This window comes from Melopsittacus undulatus, chromosome 3, assembly GCF_012275295.1.
Source record: "Melopsittacus undulatus isolate bMelUnd1 chromosome 3, bMelUnd1.mat.Z, whole genome shotgun sequence".
Lineage (NCBI taxonomy): Eukaryota > Metazoa > Chordata > Aves > Psittaciformes > Psittaculidae > Melopsittacus > Melopsittacus undulatus.
The window spans coordinates 34,150,911-34,171,070 of NC_047529.1; the positions used below are offsets into that span (position 1 = coordinate 34,150,911).

Consider the following 20,160-nt stretch of genomic DNA (forward strand, 5'->3'; position numbering starts at 1 on the left):
TGCTGATATAGGTTTCTAAGGCAGGTTAGGTGCTGTTTCTTTTCATGAACTGGAAAGCCAACTTAACCTTTTAAGACTAGTTCAGTTTTTGAACGTTAATGCTGAAACACCCAAACTTTGTGAGGTGCATCTTAGCCTAAGCAATGTCATTTCACCTGGTAGAGTGGTAAGTTTTTGCATTGTTTTTGTGTCCTTCATTTGCTGTTATCTGCCTCCAGATTAGTAAACATGTTTAGTATTGAGCTATATTCCTGAAAGGTCTTTCCTACCATGATACAGTGACATCCTTACAGAGAAAACACATTGTAGTAAGTTTCAAAACATAGTTTCTTTACAGGATCCTAAGATTTCTGTATAATGTAAACGTAAAAGTACTTGAATGTGCTGTTTTGTATGAATTTAGTCTTGGAAACATAGAACATACAATATTTTAACAACAACCATAGAATGTACAGATCTAAATAAACTTATTTCTCTCTCACACACACACAGAGCAGGTCTGTGGAAACCAGTGCTCCGTGCAACTTCCACGTCATGTTCATGTGTCTAGTAGAAGTGGCTGTATTTTTATTTATCACTCAATCTGTATGTGTTAAGCACAACAAAAAGGGTATCTAGCCTTTTCCCACAGTAGCAAACTACAGTAGGGAAGTTCATAAACAGAGGGTTACTGGTGAATCATCAACATCCGCAGCCTGCTTCTTACCATTGTAGAGAGACAGGCAGTGCTGTCAGTTCAAAATGATCCCCAACCTCTGGAAGGCATACACTGATGAACTAAAAGATACAGGCATACCCCCCTTAAACTCTCCCCAGGTATGCTGAGATACGGGAAGAAAGACCTAGCTTGTCCAGGAACATGGCCCTTAAACAAACACCTGAAAAGTCAAAAAAATGGCAGGGATAGTGTTCATGCCTAACAAGCTTTTGGCCAACTTTCTGACACCAGTCATAGCTGCAAGCTTTATTTTCCAGTTAGATTGCCTGCCCTGCGATGGGCGATACCGGCACTAAGTTATGTAGTGGAAAAGAAGGAAGCTAATAATTCATAGTATGGAGTAGGGACCTTTGGAAGTTGGTGTTTAGAGCTGAAAAAAAGTCAGGCAGATTCTTTGAATTGTAACGAACCAGTGAAGTAGTTGTTAGCAAGGCATAGAGGATCAGCAAAAAGTCAGAAGTTCAAAAACCAAGTCTCAGCGTGTCCTTCCTAATTAATCAGGATAATAAACTGCACAGAGAGGCAGCCCCTCTCAGTAGAACTTCACCAAGCCTTTGAATTAAAAGGAAAAAAAATCCTCTGAGCTGCTTCCTCTGCATCACTTCAAATTGTGGCAAGAACATTTTTCATCCAGCAGTAGCCTGTGCTACCTGAGACTTTCCATGTTTTTCACTGGGTGGGGGTTCTCAAGCTTGCCATCCGGGTGGTTTGAGTTTTGTCAGATCTGCTGAGGACGTTGGCTAGTCTATCAAGAGATCATTCAGCTATGTGTTTCATGGTGCTGAACTGCCTTAAAATCAATTCCTCTATCATACAACGTTATGCTGTTTTGAAAGTTGTGATCCACCTATCAGCAGCAGAGTTTCCTGGATAAGCATATTTTTTTCCCAGTTCCTTTCCTTCATGCACATTACAACCCCTGGCCATAGTAAAAACCCAATGATTAATGTTTGTAAAATATATGAAAGTTGTAGGGTCAGATACCCTACAAAGCTTCTGTGAGATAGGCTCTTGTCTCTGTGGAGAAAGTACTTCTAAATAACTGGCATGTCACCATGACACTATAAAGGTCAATCTGCTCAGGGTATGTATTTCATATTCTAGGTTTCTGCCTTTTTCCTTTTGCCTTTAACTGAAGATCACAGCCAAAGTCCAATCTCCTATTTGTCATTCAAGGGGAAAAATAATTTCAGAAAGCTTTTGAATAAATATCAGGCATGTTAAATTGCTTTTTATACTGAATTTGTATAACAGTGTATCCATGCACACGTGTATGTGTGTGTGCATCCCTTCACATGCAGATATATATTTGCTTCAGCATACTTGTTGCTGTTAGAGATGTAATTTTTTCAGCTGTGTGTTAAAATGGAGATTTCAGAGAGTTGTGATTTAAAATATACTGTGCTGTCTTGCTGTGGTAGGACTTTTCCCAGTACATCAGAATTATCTGCCAACTTGATTACGTTCGCTGTGATTTCAATTGATTCTGGTATTTAGATTCTAAACAGAAACTTTGTATTACAGATTGCTGCTAACACCTGAAAGTAGCTCAATCTCGAGGGATACTTTAAAATTTCTCCTCCATGTGTGTATAAATGTGTATGTTATGCAAAATAAATTTCATGACAGCCAACTTCCCAGTGGTGGCGTGTGAATAAAACAGTAATTGTATATTTAGAGACTGTTGTTTGTTATGATGGAGTTTTATTTCCTTCACTTCTATACTTGAATATTTTGCAGAGCATAACTGCACATTTATATTGACTGTTTGACTTCCTTTGCCTGGGAGGGCTTAGAAGTCTTTTATGAGAAAGAAATATAACAACTATATCTCTTATGGTTTGCTACCTCCAATAATAGAATATTAGAAGACTTAAACTTTTTATTTGAGTGGCTGTTGTCATTGCAGTATTGTACATCTATAAACATAAAAAAGTCATGTAGAAGAAAAAAGTCCTGCTATATGAATGCATTCAACTGGAGTCTGTGAAGGTGACAGCTACATAAATGTAACTAAACATTTATATAGTTCTATTTTAAAATTCTTCCTACAAAAATTCTTTTTTGAAAGTTGCTTTGCAGCTGTTTAAAACTGGGTGCTGAAAATAGAATTTCATTTTTCATGCTTTGAGTTCTATAAGTTTTGTTATATTTGGATGCAATTATGACAGATCTTAAAGTCAAGAAATTATAATTTATCTCTTTTTTCTTTGCAGAGTCACAGTGTACACTCTGTGGGGAGCCTGAAGGTGAGCATGTTTTTCTACTAATATTTTTCAAAGCAGATAGAGGTGAACACTTGACTCAAATGACACACATGTACAATAGCTTGGAAAAAGTATCTGAATGATGAGAACCAGTGAAAGACATTCATGCCTATGTTAGATATCAAAATTGAATTGAATTAAGATGGGTAAAGCACAGTACATGCTCCAGGCAGGAAATATCTTAAAGGACAAATACTCCATTAGAGCAAAAATTGAAATATTTACTTCAAACTCTTTTGTGTGTTTGTCGAACTAATTTGGGGTCAGAGACAGTGTGAAGAGACATTTAAGGACATCACTTTGAAGATGGAAAACAAAGAGACTGGACATAAAAGGGAAATGAAAAAATGTTTTAATAATTGATAGTACATTTACAGAGAACTATGAGATGCTAAGACTTTTTAGCAGGTGAAGTGAATAAATATTACTTCTGAAATAAAGATAATTAAGCAATAACTGTTTTTCAGTGCAAATACATGCCCACGTGAACGTATTTGGTGTTTTATTTTGTTTGGATTTTTTCCAGGTGACTAATTGAATATCAAGGTGAGACACACAATTTACCTAAATGAACATGACCTAAATGAACATGACTTTTAAAGTAGGCAATTACTGAAGAAAATCTCTTTAATTTATTTATTTATTAACCTTAGTGCTCGTAGAAGGAAAATGTCAAAAAGCTGACCTTAGTTTCAAATCAGCCATATGGAGTCTTTCTAAGAAACATAGTCCAAAACAACAAATGCAAATGCTGGAGCAAAGTATATTAATAAAATAAAAATAATAATAATAACATCAACAATAACGTTAACAACAATAATAATAATCTAGGCTGTTCCCAAAGTAATTGTTTTATTGTCTTGAATAGAATCTGAAAAAAAAGAAAAAAAGAAAAAATAATTTAAACTTCCAGGGTTTTATAAATTTAGGAGGGAGACATTATTAAGAGATGAAGCCTGGAAGGGAATGGCTTTGAGACCTTGTAACTAGTGAAGTAACTCAGTAAATTAAACATTAATTATCTGCTTCTCCTTTGTTATTTACTGGCAAATAATTTTTTTTAGAGATTTGTTTTGCCTTTGCATTCCTTTAATAAACAGATAATTCTTGATTGGTTCATTTTCTTTGTCTTCCGTTTGATAAATTTATAATAGCACAGATGCACATATGAAAAGGAAAAATAAGAAAAATATGTTTGCCTTTCACAGTATTCCTTTCATGATAAGTTTGTCAAACTTTAACATTATGTATTAGATTAGTTCTGTTTTATTACATGCTATGTCTGCTTTATAGCAATAATTCTCCTTTCTTTTCATTACTGCTTTTATACCTGTTCAGCTTTGCAAATTTTAATAACTGTACATGGACTTTGTAAAAAGGGAATTAAAAAGAAAAAGTAATAAAAATGTTTAACATTTATGTGACTAAAAAAATACCACAATCAAAAGATAATTATATGTACTGCTGCAGGAACAGCCCTCAAGAACATAATGTTCCATTTTTAGGCTGAGTAGAAATGAACTTTCCCAGGAGTGAATGTCTCCTGGATCACCATGCTCTCACCTCAAACACAGTATTACTGGAATGCCAATCATTAATTCTCTGTTTCAAATTTTAAAATATTGTCATCAATATCAGCTTAGATTCATTATAAGATTTAGATTTTTTTTTGTTTGTTTGTTTTCAATTGGAATTTCTGACTTTTCTCTGTAGCTTTCAGAAATCTGAGATCTGTGGCTTGTGCTTTGCATTTTTGGTATCTGAGGCAAATTTTAAGATTATCAGTTAATGGTAGATACCATTTGCCTCTGGGTTCCATTTTTACTCCTTTTCAGATAAAAAATAGTAGAATTCAAAGTTTGCTATGTACATTAATGTATGTTAGTGTATTAAGATGAATTGCCAAATTGTAGGGCAGATACAACATGGTGTAGGCCTCCCATATTAATTTCAAGTAGTAAGCATAGACTTGTATATGAAATAGAAGATCTGGAGAAACCTCCCTCACTTGGGAGAAAGATAAGGCTTCACATCTCACCCCTTCTGAGCTCCTCTGAAGCTGTTTGTGCCATTTATTGAAAAAACCCTACAGGCAGCTAGTGGCGAGTTTCTGAACATCTTCTGCCTTCTGCAAGAAAGGTGGCAGGATGGAAGTGTATTGCAAGCCACAAATTCTGATCGTGAAGTTGGTCAACTGCAGTCCTCACTGTTCTTGTGATGGTTTGTCCTTTCTCTAACCATCACTCCCCTTTCAAAACCAGCAGTCTGTGCAGCACTTCAGGAAGCAAATGCATTTGTCTAATGCACATTGCTGCACAGCTATGGGACAAATTGCATATGTGTAATATAGAGCAAAAAATACCAGATATGGGAGGGATCTGTGTCACAATATAGATTTTATGTTTCAGTATTTCATTTCCCCTGTAGAATTTGTAGATGATTGTGTGTTGTGTCCTCCTTTGCAACCCATCTAAAGAGAATGAGTTGGGAAACACTGAGGTCTCTGAGAATCTGTCTTTTGTATGAGGTGCCAAGGCTCATGTGTTCTGTTTCAAAAATCATGGATTTATGGGTTTGCTCTGTGTTATTGACAAGCACATCAGCTACCATTCTTGTCAGTCAGAGATATTTGAAGACCAAGATGTCTATTTTATACTGGGAGGAAACTAAAGTTGTAGAGGTCTGATAAATCCCATTAGCGTAGATGCTTTGAGCTGTTCCGTCTTCTAGAAATGCAAGAGCAGCAATGGCATATTTTCAGACAGGCAACAACAGTGGCCTTCACAGAAGGGATCTGGAGTTGACACATTATGTTGTTATGGTAAACACTGTTGGGTTGTTTTACTTCTTTTTTTCCTGCTTAGATTTTAAGTGAGGGTGGCATGTTATAAACACATCTAGCTCAGTCATTGTGACAGCCAGCGTATTCTGTTAGACTGGTGTAGTCATGAGAACTTTCAGGAACAGTTATGCATAGTAATCCTCAAGCAGAAGTTTCTCTTCTTTCTAACTCTTGGTACTGCTTCACAGAAGTTTTTGAAAGGTCCATACTAGCAAATATAGTTTTCCATATTACCAAAGCAATGAACAAGTAAGTTTGATGACAGTTAAGATTTCAGTATACCACTCTGTCTTTTCAAAGGTTGTGCCAGTGGAAGCTTTTCTTCCAGTCTTTTTAAATATCCTTCACAACTCCAGTAGTGAGTTACTGTTTCTATTCATGGATTTTGCCTCTCTATTTTATGATTATTCAGTTTATTTCCTTCTTAAAGATGAATGGGCAGTCCTGTACAATATCAGTACTTCTCAACATTTGCAAAAATAGACACCTCTACACATTCTTTGATAGCACAAGCTTTATCTGAATACACAGATTTGGAAGACATGGTATTAAAAAGGAATACCACTGAATTGGGATGTTTCTAGTGAAATCTGAGAAGAATTCATACAATGTCTGGCTCTGTCCAGCATTTCAATCTGTTGCCTGTTTCAACAGAAGAAAATAAGGATGAAGATACCTGTTTCAGGTAGTGCTTTAGCACTATCCGCTACTGTCAATTAAGGGTGACAGACACTGGGAACACTGTCCTTTCATCTGACTCTCTATTGATAAGGTCAGTGTCCAGGGCTTGTTACGATCTTAGTAGCTGAGATAAAAAACTGTGGAAATTTGCTTGCATGTCTATGGGAGAGAAAACACATGTTGATGTTCCTGAATATATTAAAGCTTTCTCTCCTGTTACTGTGATGCTGTATCAATTTCCAATTTATTTAGAAGTATTCCATGATGAAAATAAGATTCTCTGTGTAGAAGCCCCTAATGCATTATGGCAGCGGTAAAATACACTGAGCAATTGTGCAAAGACTCTTGAGTAGGTAGCAGGCAGTCCTATGTACAGTTCACTTTGTTATTCTACTGGAGATATTAAGTGGCAAATGTCCTTTTAATTTCACAGCATTTAGTAATCAAGTCTGGCTCACCGTGCATTTTGAAAGATACCAATATGCACAAAGACTATGACTAACAATACTCTCTACTTTGCTGGCATTTATATTAACTCTAACATCATAGAAAAAAGACTCATATTTCATTAGGAACAGTTCAGTGAAGATGTCTAGTTAGGATGATAGTTAAAGAAAACAAGCAAAATATGAATGTTTATAAGGAATGAGATGGAGAGTACAATGCAATACATCTCCACTTGTGCATGCTAGAACTATTCTAGCCTGAAATACTGAGTTGAATTATTCTTACCTCTGCTACCAGAGAGGCATATACAGAAGAAGTTAGGAATCTAGAGGTGTATAGTAAACTCTACAAGATACATAAGGAGCAATCCCACATGAATGAATATTGACATGTTTTGCTTCATGTAATTTAGAGAAGGTACTACTCAAAAAAACCAACCAACCAACCCATCAAAATAAACCTACTGCTTTTTTTTCTAGTACTATGGTAAACAAAACATCCCATTTTCCATGGGCTCGTGGATACCATGTATTCCAGTTTCATAATATATCCAGACCATGTAAACACTGAAGACTGGAGCAAGTATAACTGCGAAAAGCAAATGCAGTTGTGGAACTTGCTGCCACAATTTGACTTCTTAGATTGACCTCTAATTCAATTAAGACTGGGTGTTTCAGTGAAAAGCAAGAATGTTACAACAGAGTTGGGATAGAGTGAAGTCCAGTTGTAATCGGATTCTTCTTCAGCATCTCAGATCCCTTCTGGGAAGTGGTATGCACCTACAGTTTGAAGGCCATGTAGTGACAGGACAAGAGGGGCATGGCTTTAAGCTGAAAGAGGGTAGATTTAGATTAGCTATTAGGAAGAAGCTGTTTCCTGTGAGTGTGGTGATGCATTGGCACAGGTTGCCCAGAGAAGTTGTGAATGCTCCATTCTTGGAAGAGTTTGCGACCAGGTTGGAAGAGGCTTTGAGCAACCTTCTCTACTGGAAGGTGTCCCTGCCCATGGTTGGGGGGTTGGATATAGATGATCTTTAAGGTCCCTTCCAACCCAAACTGTTCTGTAGTTCTGTGAATTAAGTTTGCCTAGGTTGGTGATTGTTAGATTTTCCAACTTAAAGATTGTGATAGCAACCTCAGAACAGTGACTTTCTGTTAATTAGTAAAATAAAAGCTCCATGTAAAAGGAAAGTTTAGATGAGACCTATTTATTAATGTAATTCAAAGTGAACACTGTTGTGGTTTTTTTGTGTTTTTTTTCTTAAACTTGTTCAGAAGGTTGAGAATCTTCTGATAATCATACATTATCTATAAATAAATCCAAGTGTCAGAAGCTTGGTTTTTACTATTGATTTACATTTTCAAGCTAAGATGCCAACATAATTTTTGCTTTCTCTAAGAAATTAGTTTGTGTAAAATTTTTAGCCAAGTTACAGGAATGCAAGAGAATGCCACTCATTTGCTTATACAGAAGTTTATAAAAAATAGGTGCTTTAATCTGAATAAAAGTTGAGGATGGATTTAATTGATTTTGGGATTTTTTTTAGTAGAAGAATTTTGCAATCAAAACAAATAATACCGTTGAATTGTTTGCATTTGCTCACAAGATGCATAAAATATTCAGTAGAATTTGGCAAATACGAGAAATACAAATAAATGAAAGTACCAACAAAAATTCTTACCTTCCTTGAGGAAAAAAAATGTCTTTTTCAGATGTATCAATATTAGAGTGGTAGATTTATTTCAGGAGCTACCAGCTTTGGTGTCTTCTGTGCTCTGGTTAATACTAGTTGAGGTTTGGGGAAAATTAAGTCTGTTATTTTTTGTACTGTTGAGGGAGAGGGTTAAAATAAAGAATCTGAATGGTAGGTAGTTCAGAATACCTTAAACTTGGCAGTATGTCTTAATATTGATGATGTTCCATCTGGGTAGTTCTGGCTTTGAATATAAACATTTCCCTGGGTATTTAGTGGAAAACTATTACAGGCATATTAATAACTCCAGAGAATTTTGCTAATCTTCATTTCACTAAGCTTAACAATTAGCAATCCACACTGAAAACTGGCAGTTTTACCACTGTTAGCAATGACTTTCAAGAGTTAGTTTGGTAGTCTTTTTATACTTATGGTATATTTACTAGACCAACAGAACAAAATCTGAAGTTGTCTAAGGAAGGAAAGTCCATTTCAGAACACATTTTCCTGATTTTTAAGGAAACAATAGCACATAATGAAATATACATTGCTGAATTTTAATATTGCTTCTTCTCCTGATAATTATAAAAGTATCACAGTTTGTTCAAAATGGAAATTTTCTTGTTCTGTATTTGTAGCATTGAAGCAGTTAAATAGATTATTGTTCCTTCTGTCAATATTATTATTATTACTACTGCTACTAATAATAATCTGAAGTGATTGACATAAGGCTGACTTTATTCAGTAATGTATGAAAAGAAATATGTAAATGATGGGTCAAGGTCTTTGATCTTTCTGCTTTGGTACATTTGTATGTCAGCACTTTGATTTTAGGCAATGCTGAGGTTTGGGTACCTGTGTGAACTTCCTTACTAACAGTTAAATAAGTTCTAGTAAAATCACTGGTAGTATGAAACCTCCTCCTGATCCTGAATTGCTGATAGACCTTTAATTTCTTTAACATTTTAGCTACTGCTCTCAGAGTGAGGTGATTTGACTTTTCATCTTCATGTAAACTTTTCCAAGTTACATAGGAATGTATTGTTATCATTCTTTACTGTGTAGTCTGTAAACATTGACTATTTCTTTAGTCTTTGAACAAAAGGAAATATGCAAGTTAGTTACATTAGATATTTTTCTTAAATAAAATAACCTTCAGAATGTAGAGAATGTTCAAAACTAAATATTTCAAATCTCTTTCTCACTAGGCTAATAAGTCATATTTTACTCATTAATTTCTTTAGGATAACCAGTTATAGTATACTCAAAGTCTTGAACTGTGCTAAGTTTTATATAAAGTGAAGAGGTGAGATGTGTATCATGATTTTTAGCAGAGTTACAGATGTTTTGTTTCAAACAATATTGAACAACATGTTGTTACTATATTTTCATGATGCCTGCAAATGCTGTCTACAGTATGCCTGCTGCTTTCTCTGAAAGGTATAGTTGCAGAGAAAGCCATCAGTGGCTAAATATATTTGAAATAGTTAGAGATTTAATTTTGACCTCTTCTAAATCCTATACTATACCTTTGTATATTTTGCAAGGTTATATATGGCATTAGTAAAATTAATATTTTTTGTCTATATTCAAGGAATAAAGTTCCAATAACAAGGCCCATGTTATTTAGTTGTATTTAAATCGGGAACGGGATATTTAAAGGACTAGGACCTCTGTAAGTTAAGTGTGAGATATGGTGATCTCCATTTCGGTAGATTTCTTTTGCAGAGATTCTTCTGTAACTGAAAATAAAAGTCCTAAAATAAAAGACCTCAAGTGCATTTAAAAAAATAAATTATTTTCTTTACAGAAGTGTTTTCCAGGCCTTAATCTGTCATTTATATTCAGGCTAAACTAAATTCAGTGTTCAGCTGTTTGTGTCCCTCATATGTACAGGGAACAGCTGTACTCAAAGCTACTTTGTCGTCCTTTTTTTTCTATCTACTGATTCACTCTCCTGGATAGTGCAAATAAAAAATAGAACAAAAACAAGCAAACAAAAACCTGATTTAATTTGAATAGTATGTAATCCCAGATGCTGAAAGTATTATTTGTACATTAATTTTACATTGTTGTGATTGAAAAAAAAACCCAAATAAAACCAAACACAGGGACCATCTCATCTTTCCTGCTCCAATATGAATAAATAAATGAAAAGCTGATTTGATTTTAGGGGGTGAGGGTTGAGGGATGGCCTTGAAGGTCATGGTCAGCACACACTTAAGATTGTATGCAGCCTCAGTAACATTTTCTCTAATCACAGTGAAGTAAATTGCATGTGTTATTTAGTACTACAGACTTCAGCATTTGCTGGGGTAGGGACCAATGTGAGTAAGGTCAGTGCAGCCTAGAAGATGCTGATGTTTTAAATTTAACTTTGAATAAAAGTATGCATGTATGCATGCAAATTTTTTTCCATTTTTCCTATTTTGCTGTTTAGCACTCTTTTGTATTACATGAAATGTCCTCTTTTGAGTATGCTCATGTATGCCAGATTTGTTTGCTGTATGTTAATTCCTGCAGTAGCATGTTTCTCTTAAAGATGTTATTTTACTTGTATCGTAAATGAGAACATTTGCTTTATAGTTCAAACTGTCTATGGTTTCCCTTAGCTTCTAATTTTCATGCTTTGCAATGCTTGGGATTTGTGTATTCATTCAACTGTAAAACTCCTTTGTACATATACATAGCAGACCTTTTTAAGTTGAACAGTAATGTCTCCTGAATATTGCCTACAGCTTCTAGCATGCTTCATATTTTAGAAAGATTCTTCTCTGCCTTTGTAGGATAAGAAACATAGTGGATTTCTGCCAAAAGAACATGCAGATTGCTTTTTTAAAGGGAGACCAAATTTCAGCATTAATTCTTTATTTAAGTTAATAATGATTTGACCAAGTAGAGTTGAAGTGGCAGATCTTATGGTTCAGTTTTAAATTCTGCAGTGTGTAGCTTGGGGTGGATAGTTTGCAAGCTTGATTTGATTTTCACCACATCACTCCCTAGATCTGCCCCTTAGTCCCATTCTCAGGGCATGCCCAGGTGGTCCATCTGCCTCTGCAGATTGCTGGTTGTAAAAGTCGGACACGAATGAGATGCAGTGCTGCATAATATCATGGGATATTCTGTGTGCAAGACTAATTTATTGTTTCTCAATCAGTGTTTAATTCTTGCAGGTGGAGAAAAAGTCTTAAAATAAAAATCAGTGGTTGTAAGGTTTGAGCAGCACAGCTCTAACAGAAAACAAAGAAAAACTTCCCTTCCTATCACTGCACATTGTGACCCTCAAGATCAAATATTTCCAATCCACCTTTTGAAACCCTATGCACAAATAAGTTATATGATTATTATTTCACGCATGTACACATTCTGTTCTGACTGAGGAGATAATGATTTTTACTTTGATTCTGGATCATCAATCTGGAAAGGTGAAGAAACAGTGTACTAGGAAAAGGAAGCCTTTTCTGAAGCCAAAAACTGCATTAATTTAGAAGAGATTTCCATGCAGAAGGAATGCTGACTTCTCCTAGAGTGTACATTTGCATAAATCTTAGATAACTTCTGGCAACATTCACCTCAACAATGTATGAAAATCCTGAGCTCTTATGCAAAGCTACATCTGGTATTAGTGGAAATATGTAGAAAAAGAGCAAGGACTTGCACAGCAAAGAACTTCAAGCAGAATTTTTCAGACTTCTGTACCTGCTGATTATTTTCCAGCAGCTTTCCTTACAATTTTCATCACTGGCATCATCACACACCTTCTAAAATATTAAAGCCAACATTTATCTGTAATATGTGACAAAGAAATAGCTTTGAATATGTGGCTGGAAATACTTTTTTGTAACTGCTGATCGTCCATGAAAATTAAAAATATGATGGCAGCAACTGTGTTAATAGCAATTCGCTTGTGCAGCTGAATGTTAAGAAGTCTCTTCAGTGCTTGTCTCTGAAAAATATTTCTGAAAGGTCTTGACATGGTATTGTTCCACTGACTTGAAAACCTGATTTCCAGCTGCATCCAGAGGCATGTCCTCCACAGTGCAGTTACTAACCCAGTGATGGTTTTACAGGTTTTAACCCCATACGATATAACTGAAAGTTGAGTCAGTGGGTACTTTACCCACAGCTAATTTTTCTCAGTGGTACAAATCAACTACTGCAGTATGCCTCAGCATGCTTAATAAAAGAAATAAGCAGTTACATTAATGATGCATGAAGGTCATGGTTCAGTCTTTGTTTTACTTAATGTAACCCTTACAAAGATAAAGGGAAAAATTATTCTATCAGATGTAGGACTTCAGACATGGCTTAATGTGAATGAAAAAGAAGTATATTTTTCACTGTTTAGAATGGACTCAGTTTTTAATTAGAAACTTCAGATGTTGAACTCAGTTTCACTAATGTCCATTATCAACCTTCCTTATGAGATGGACTAATTATTACAACATGGAAATAATCCTTCTTTCAGCATATGTGGAGACAGTAACTTCCCAAGGTTTTATTTTGTGTTAAATTCTCATGATACCATTACATTTTCTGTTTGTCAAGTGTATCATGACAACATAGAATCATAGAATAGTTAGGGATGGAAAGGACCTTAAGATCATCTAATTCCAACCCCCCCTGCCATGGGCATCCTTTTTAAGAACTGAATGTTCATGTTTGCAAATCAAACTACACTCTGAAAATAAACTTCTTAAACTGTTTCTCAGCTAACTGTCTAGATTCCATCTCAACAGTCTTTGTGCTTTAGCAAGAGAATGCAAAACCACATTCCTGATGTAAATTATTGTAAGTTATGGGTTTCGTGAACTGAAATAAGCCTCTAAGCTAATGTCATGAATGGCACCATGGAGATTTTATTTTTGCCTCAATAATCTTCAGTTCATCATATTGATATAGCAGAAAATTAATTCCTTTACTGATAAAGAACATGTGGGTGTTTTCTTTTTGCCTTTGTTTTCCTTTGTATTTACTGTGTATAAGTTACTTTTAAAATATTTTTTGTGCTAGACATAGTAATTTTTGCTTTTCTGGCTGTGGTAGAGTATCTCATAAAGTGATTGTTTAATCACTTCAATATTTGCCTTGTGTTCCAGAAACAGCATGGGGGAGCTGGAGGATATTACTGAAGCTAAGCCAAAATATTCTACTTTTTTTGGTCTATGCTAGTATGCTAGACACTTTAAGGTCAAGAAAAGTCCATGTGTCATATTCTGGCCCTTTCTTTCTGATTCTTGATACCATAAGGTTTATGTGTGTATTATGTTTTCTAGCTAGCCAGCTGCTTAAACCCAGCTTGGGAGAGGATTTCTTTGAATGATTTATTTCACATTGTAAAAATGCTCATAGAAAAGAACATGCTATGAATGTCTTAGACATGAGAAATTCTTTGGAGGCATCAGTAATTTAGGAATTCTGTTCAATACCAGAGATCTCTGCCTCTAAAACTTGGTTCTGAGTACACTCTGGTTTTAGGTATAGGGCTTGATTATACTTTATATTACTGAATGCATTCTAATTGATCTAAAACCTAAAAAAGGTAAAGGAAGAAATGCTTACTTTAGACACAAGGCTAACAATGTGTGGGGTTAAACTTCAACAACCATAAATTTAGTTGTAGCACACACAGGCTGAGAGATATTGCCAGTGGCAAACTCCGCTTTTTTGGGAGTCTTAATTCCACTTTTGGTAAGTAAGCAGCAGATTCACTGACTGATGGAGGATTTCAGGTAGCAAAGGGATTGAATTCCATAAGAAAGTAGAAGCAAGAGTTGTGGAATGGAAATGGGATTTTAGATGGTGGGACTTGCACAAGAGCAGAATTGTGAAACCATAAAGAACTTCTGCACTACCATCAAAGGATGGTCAAGAGCAGCAAGGAATGAGTGGAGATATCTATCTGTGTTTTATTTTTATGACACAGTGTAAGCTGCTTTTCTTGTTCTGGATCATGAGTTATGTCACAGTATGCTAAGCGTGATTTATATGCAGAATCTTCATAGATCTTATTTGTCTGTTAGTATTCAATGTCTTTAACCTTGAAAAGGTGAACTCAGATTACCCACAACCCAAGGTGAGACAAACCTTTTCATGATCCCTGAAAACAATATAGCTGAGTTCCAAGTTCTTATTCTGTGAAGTGGTAGCAGAGAGATCATGGAAGGATATTAAACACACCCATTTATCTTACTGAGGAAACCAAATACAGCAGCAGCGTCTAGGAGAAAAGATGAACTGTGGATGTGATAGAGAATGTAACAGAAGACAGACAAACTCCAACTTTATCATTGAAGTTCTTGCTCTGCTCCATTGATGCAGTTTTTCCCAGCCTCACAGCCTCCAAAGGTTGGTGGGTTTAATACCCGCAGTGAATTTGCTGCCATTTTAGCATTTTAATATGTCTGTGGAAAATGTTCTCTGCTAAATTCTGTATTAACTTTTTGCCATAATTTCTTCATGCTAGCAAGCTCCAGATTTGATATGTCTGAATGACTAGGCTTCCCAAACTGAAATTATTAACTTGTTTGAAATGGAAAGGCTAGGGAAATTTTGCACTAAGATTCCTCTACAGGACAGCTGAGGTCAAAAACTTTGTTCCTGTACCTGTGCTCTATTCCTAATATTATCTTTTAGAAAGATCAGCCTCTTGAATATGAAGACATATAAAGACTTGTGCAAGATCTGGCTTACTTTGTAATAAGTTTTAACTAGACATTGATGAATCAATCATTCCAGCTCACAGGGGAAAGAAATAGGCTATTTGTTACTGTCTCAAAGAATGATGGAGAGAACAGGCAAAAGAGTTGGAGGAGGCTCCGAAGTGGAACATTGACTGAAACAGAAACAAATTACAGCCCTAGCTGTGTAGTCGGATACTGCCCCTGCTTACTGATTGCAAGGTCTTCCGATCAAAGTACACTTCATACTGGGTTTAAATAACTAGCATTCTGTAGCAAATGTAAGGTATCCTTACAACTAAAAATGAGATTACCCATTAACATGTGATGAGTTATATTTTCAGTAGAATTTTTAAAAAAAAACTAGAATTTTTAAAATTCTAGAGATGTAGATTCAGTACTTATAATTAAAAAGAGATAGGAATGTTCCATATTGTCTTTTGGGATACTTCTACAGATCCATTAGTAAATAATATATCATATTAAAGAATATGTTATTGTAGCTAGAAAAGGAAAATTTTACAGTCAGTATATATGGCTTTCAGTATATCTTTTTTTGTCAGAGGATATTATTTCTAGAAAAAACTTCTGCCAGAGAATTAAGTGGTTCCAACTAAGAATTAAAAAATACCAACAAAACCCAAACCCCCAACATTTGGATGATTTTTAAGGTTTAAAAGCTGTGGTAGTAAGCAATGCAATTAAACACTGTAATTTATTTCTGAAAGGTACGTAGGAATCCCAAATAAGGACATTTTTTGTTGTTTTATAGCCTCGTTTATTAACAAGGAGATTTTCTATTTTTTTTTCTTTTTAATGCAGTAAAAAAAATTGTCATATTTTAAGCTGCTGCAAATCGGCTGTGATCACATCACACAATGTTGTGCTATTCAGTAGGCAGCAATATGACCACAGTAATAAAAGGTTCTGAGGCAGAACCTAACACATATAGCTAATTTTAAATACCTAATGCTTACACTCAGGATGTTTATACTTGTTTTGTAGTGATTATTTGGTTGCTAAACTCTAAATTTCAGATAACATAGAGTATGTTTTAGTTAAGTTTGGAGAGACCTGCGCAATAAGCTTTATGATCTAATATGATCTGGCTCAAATGTATCCAAATAGAAATTTATGAAGTGGAAGTGACACTGTTTAGTAGAAGCAACACTTCAATGTAATTTGAAGGAATGAACGATAATTGTTTTCACACTAAAATGTGGGAGCACAGCAGGGCAATTCCAAGAAGTGCCAGGATCTTCCTCTGTTATTGGCTTAGAAAGAGATAAATGCATTGTAAATATTCACATCTTTGATGTTCCTTATAGATCATTTTTCACTCTGTGGTAAACATCTCTCCTGTCTCACCCTGAATTTAGTGTCCTACATCTCCACGCCATTCTTCTTTCTGTTTCCTTGCAGCATAATACATCATACTCTGTCCACTGTTAATATATGCACAGTGGAGGATTTTGTTTCTTGTTTGAACAGGTAATACATTGATTAATAAATGCTGCATAATTTATTGAAGAAGTCATTGCTCATACAGTGATAAGTTAAGCTTCCTTGCAGCACTGAACTTTTGGCAAGCTTCTTTCTGACTGTAATTTTTGGTGGGTAACATTGATGGAGCATCTCTCCTCAGGAGAACTGACTATAATTAAGACTAATTTTAAAGAGATGACCTGAAATTCTAGTTTCAGGTTAATTTTTAAAGAAAAGGCCAGACTCATTGAGAAGAAAATTTCTAATACAAACGTAGGGATTCAGGTGACAGTGTGCTTACTAATGTTTTGTAAAATAAATATACACAGTAGCTGATTGACAAGCTTGCCTTTAGAAGATGTGAGAGACCCTTCAGTCCCTATTCCTCTTAGTTCAGAAGAGGGACACAAAAGCTTAGTCCATTTTCCAGATAAATGCCCTGGTCTGGTTTATAGGCTAATGCAGAACAGGTCTCCAGTGGCCTCTCTAATAATTCTTTCTTTGAGGCAGTAATTGGTTGTTTATTCATAATGGTACAAGAAAAATAGATAAACATGTAAACCAGAAATGGAAGCAAAACTCAGTCACCTCTTATGGTTCTGTTTATAAGGAATAAAAATGAAAAGAAGAAGTACATGGAGACAACAGCTCTGTTCAGTGAATGATTCCATTTTCATAATTTCAATGTCTTTAATATTTCCTGTGATTTACTTATTTTCAGTTTAAGACATGCTAATGTGTATAATAAGATCTAAAGATCGGCCTCCTTGTATGCATCCCAACATGTTTAAGAGACATTTGTAGAAACATTAAATTTTGGAGAGACTGCACACTGGATTACTAGGTGTAAAGTCTCACTGTTTACAAAGGCAATTTTACTGAATATTATTTTGAACAATAAAAGGAGAAGCTTATTGGGCTGGTTGCCAGTAGGTTTCTGGATGGAGTTTATGATGCTGATATCAGCCTGTCTGGTTTGGATTCTCTTTGACAGGCAGCTTCCTTTAGAGCATGACACTGAATCTACTGTGCACACTGAGGTGCTTGAATGTACAGACCTGGCTAAAGCAATAGGGCTGCTGGTTTGTGGACAGCTGCCGCACCAACCTTGCTCTGTACAATCTTCATCAGCTCCCAGGGGTTAATTTCAAACTGAGCGTAAAGCAAGTGGCTTCCCACAATGGCTGACTAATCCAAGTCTGTCCATTTAAGGTGATTTTTGTGCTTTCAGTGTATATGAGAAACAAAAAGACAAAATAATCCTTTGTTCTTTGACATGTTTTGTTTACCCTCAAGTCAATTTGTGTCTCTTGCTATTCTACTGCACTTAGTAGTGAAACAGCCTTGATCCTCGAAACACATCTGGATGTTTACACCAAGTAACAAAGGTGAGCTCAAGGGCTGCTGTCGAGTGCAGATCAAAGCTTCACTGAGGGGGTTGTTTTTCAGTTGTTTTTTTTTTTTTTAATGAGAAAAAAGGTGCTAATGTAAAGAAAAAATATTTTTAATTAAGCATATAGCAGAAATTAAACATAATTCTGAACAGGACATACCAGTTTCTTAAGCTTGATATCCAAATTCATTCTGTCATTTGTCTCTTTTCTCAAACTGATGCACAGGAGATATCTGGCTAAACTGATCTACAAATTATTTTCCTCTCTTCCCTCTCTGTTTTCCTGTCTGTCTTATTTCTACCAAGTAGACTTCATAAAAATCTAAGTCACATAACCAAGTATTAGGACTTGTGATTGTTTTGTTTACTAATTTTTCCAAGGCTGTACACTTAAAGGATAAGGTAGCTCAATGAGTGGATAGAGAAGAAACTTGCAACAAGAGTAATAATTTCAGACCAATATATAGTTCCCAATTTTAGTAGAGAAAAGTGGTACATATTTTTAAAACTCCTTCATATCATTCTCTGCTTCCATTGCCTCTTCTCCCTAAACGTCCATGAACTGCACTCATAACAGCACCACAAGTGTCATACGTTAGTAAGTATGACGCTTGACAGAATTGCCCTGGAGGTTCAATTACTTGGGTATGTGATGATGAATGAAAACTGCCACAGCTCTCAGAAGATCTGCAACAGACTGGCAATTGTTTGATCAACTGTGCAATCCCTATTAAAGCTCTGGTGAGACTGGAGCATTTCAGTAGTTACAGAATACAGGCATGTCAGAGATTTGGCTGTTCCCAAAGCATGGTAGTGCTGTGGAGAGGCAAAAAATCTCACTTGCAGAATTGCAGTTGCTATGCTGTGTCTGGAATGCATATAACCCCAGGATAAATATTTCAGTAGCTGAGGACGAGCAAACTACCTATTGACACCTTTTCTAGAAGGTCAAATAATCAATTCTTGGAGAATAGTCAGAACTGGAGAGGTTAAAAACAAAACAAAACAAAAACCAAACCCCAGACTAAAGCAGGATAGAGGAAGGAAGCACAACAGGAGCAGCAAAAATATTGCTGGTGCAAGATCATATAGAAGCTGGGCTTCTGACTTAGTCAAAGGATGATTATCACAAGACACTTCTGCATTCTGCTGTTGACCTACTGAGCTATGAGGAGAATGACAGCCATCCTCTGCAGGATCTCAGGAGACATTCTGAAGTGCATGGTTGTCAGGTCTTGGACCAAGAACAGCATGTGCAATTTCAAATATAAAATTCAACTGTGAAATTGCTGGTTAGTGTTAACCAACAACCTAAGAAAGGTTAATACATAATTTGCTTAGGTGTCTGCTCAGCTGTGCAATTGAGCACATGATTTGCCTTAAGCAGCTAAGTTTAAATATTTCATTGTATTTCAATAATAATCAGCTGAAGCCTGTGTTGGCATTTTTTGTTGAAATAGGTATATTTGTTTGACAGCTGTGAAAAAAGAAATGTTATTTGTTTCATAGATCAATAGGACTGCCTCACCTACCATTGAATTCCTGTTGAAAAGTATTGGCTGGGTTCATAGTTAATTCAGCCTTAATTGTCAAGAATGTAAAGCTGACTACTACAGTGAAGCTAAGTGAAATGGGATAATAAAACTGGGGATTTGGGGCTATCTGTTGGGAGTTGCAAGGGTACATGTGTGCATCTCTTCTGTGCTGTATCTGCATAGTCAAACTACCAAAAATAAAGAACATCTTAAAATGATAAAACCCAGAGGTATCTGAAGTGGGTCCTGTTAATGAAATAGTCTCTGTATGCAAATCTATATTTTAAAAGCCTCTTTCCATGAGAACATTGCTGCTCTTCTTAACTGACAGTCAGGATGCTTACATCTATGTTATCAAACTAGCTAATTTTTTATATACAGATATCCCATGATACCTCCAGGAGTTAATACATCCTCTG

General features: G+C 35.6%; 1 protein-coding gene across 1 annotated transcript in view; it reads left to right on the plus strand.

Moving 5' to 3' along the window:
- DLGAP2 (DLG associated protein 2) overlaps positions 1 to 20,160 on the plus strand; it is a 386,404-nt gene that overhangs the window by 149,304 nt on the left and 216,940 nt on the right. The window contains exon 2 of the mRNA XM_005153211.4: positions 2,935 to 2,967. The gene's annotated coding sequence lies outside the window, so the exon portion shown is untranslated. The remainder of the gene's footprint in view (positions 1 to 2,934; positions 2,968 to 20,160) is intronic.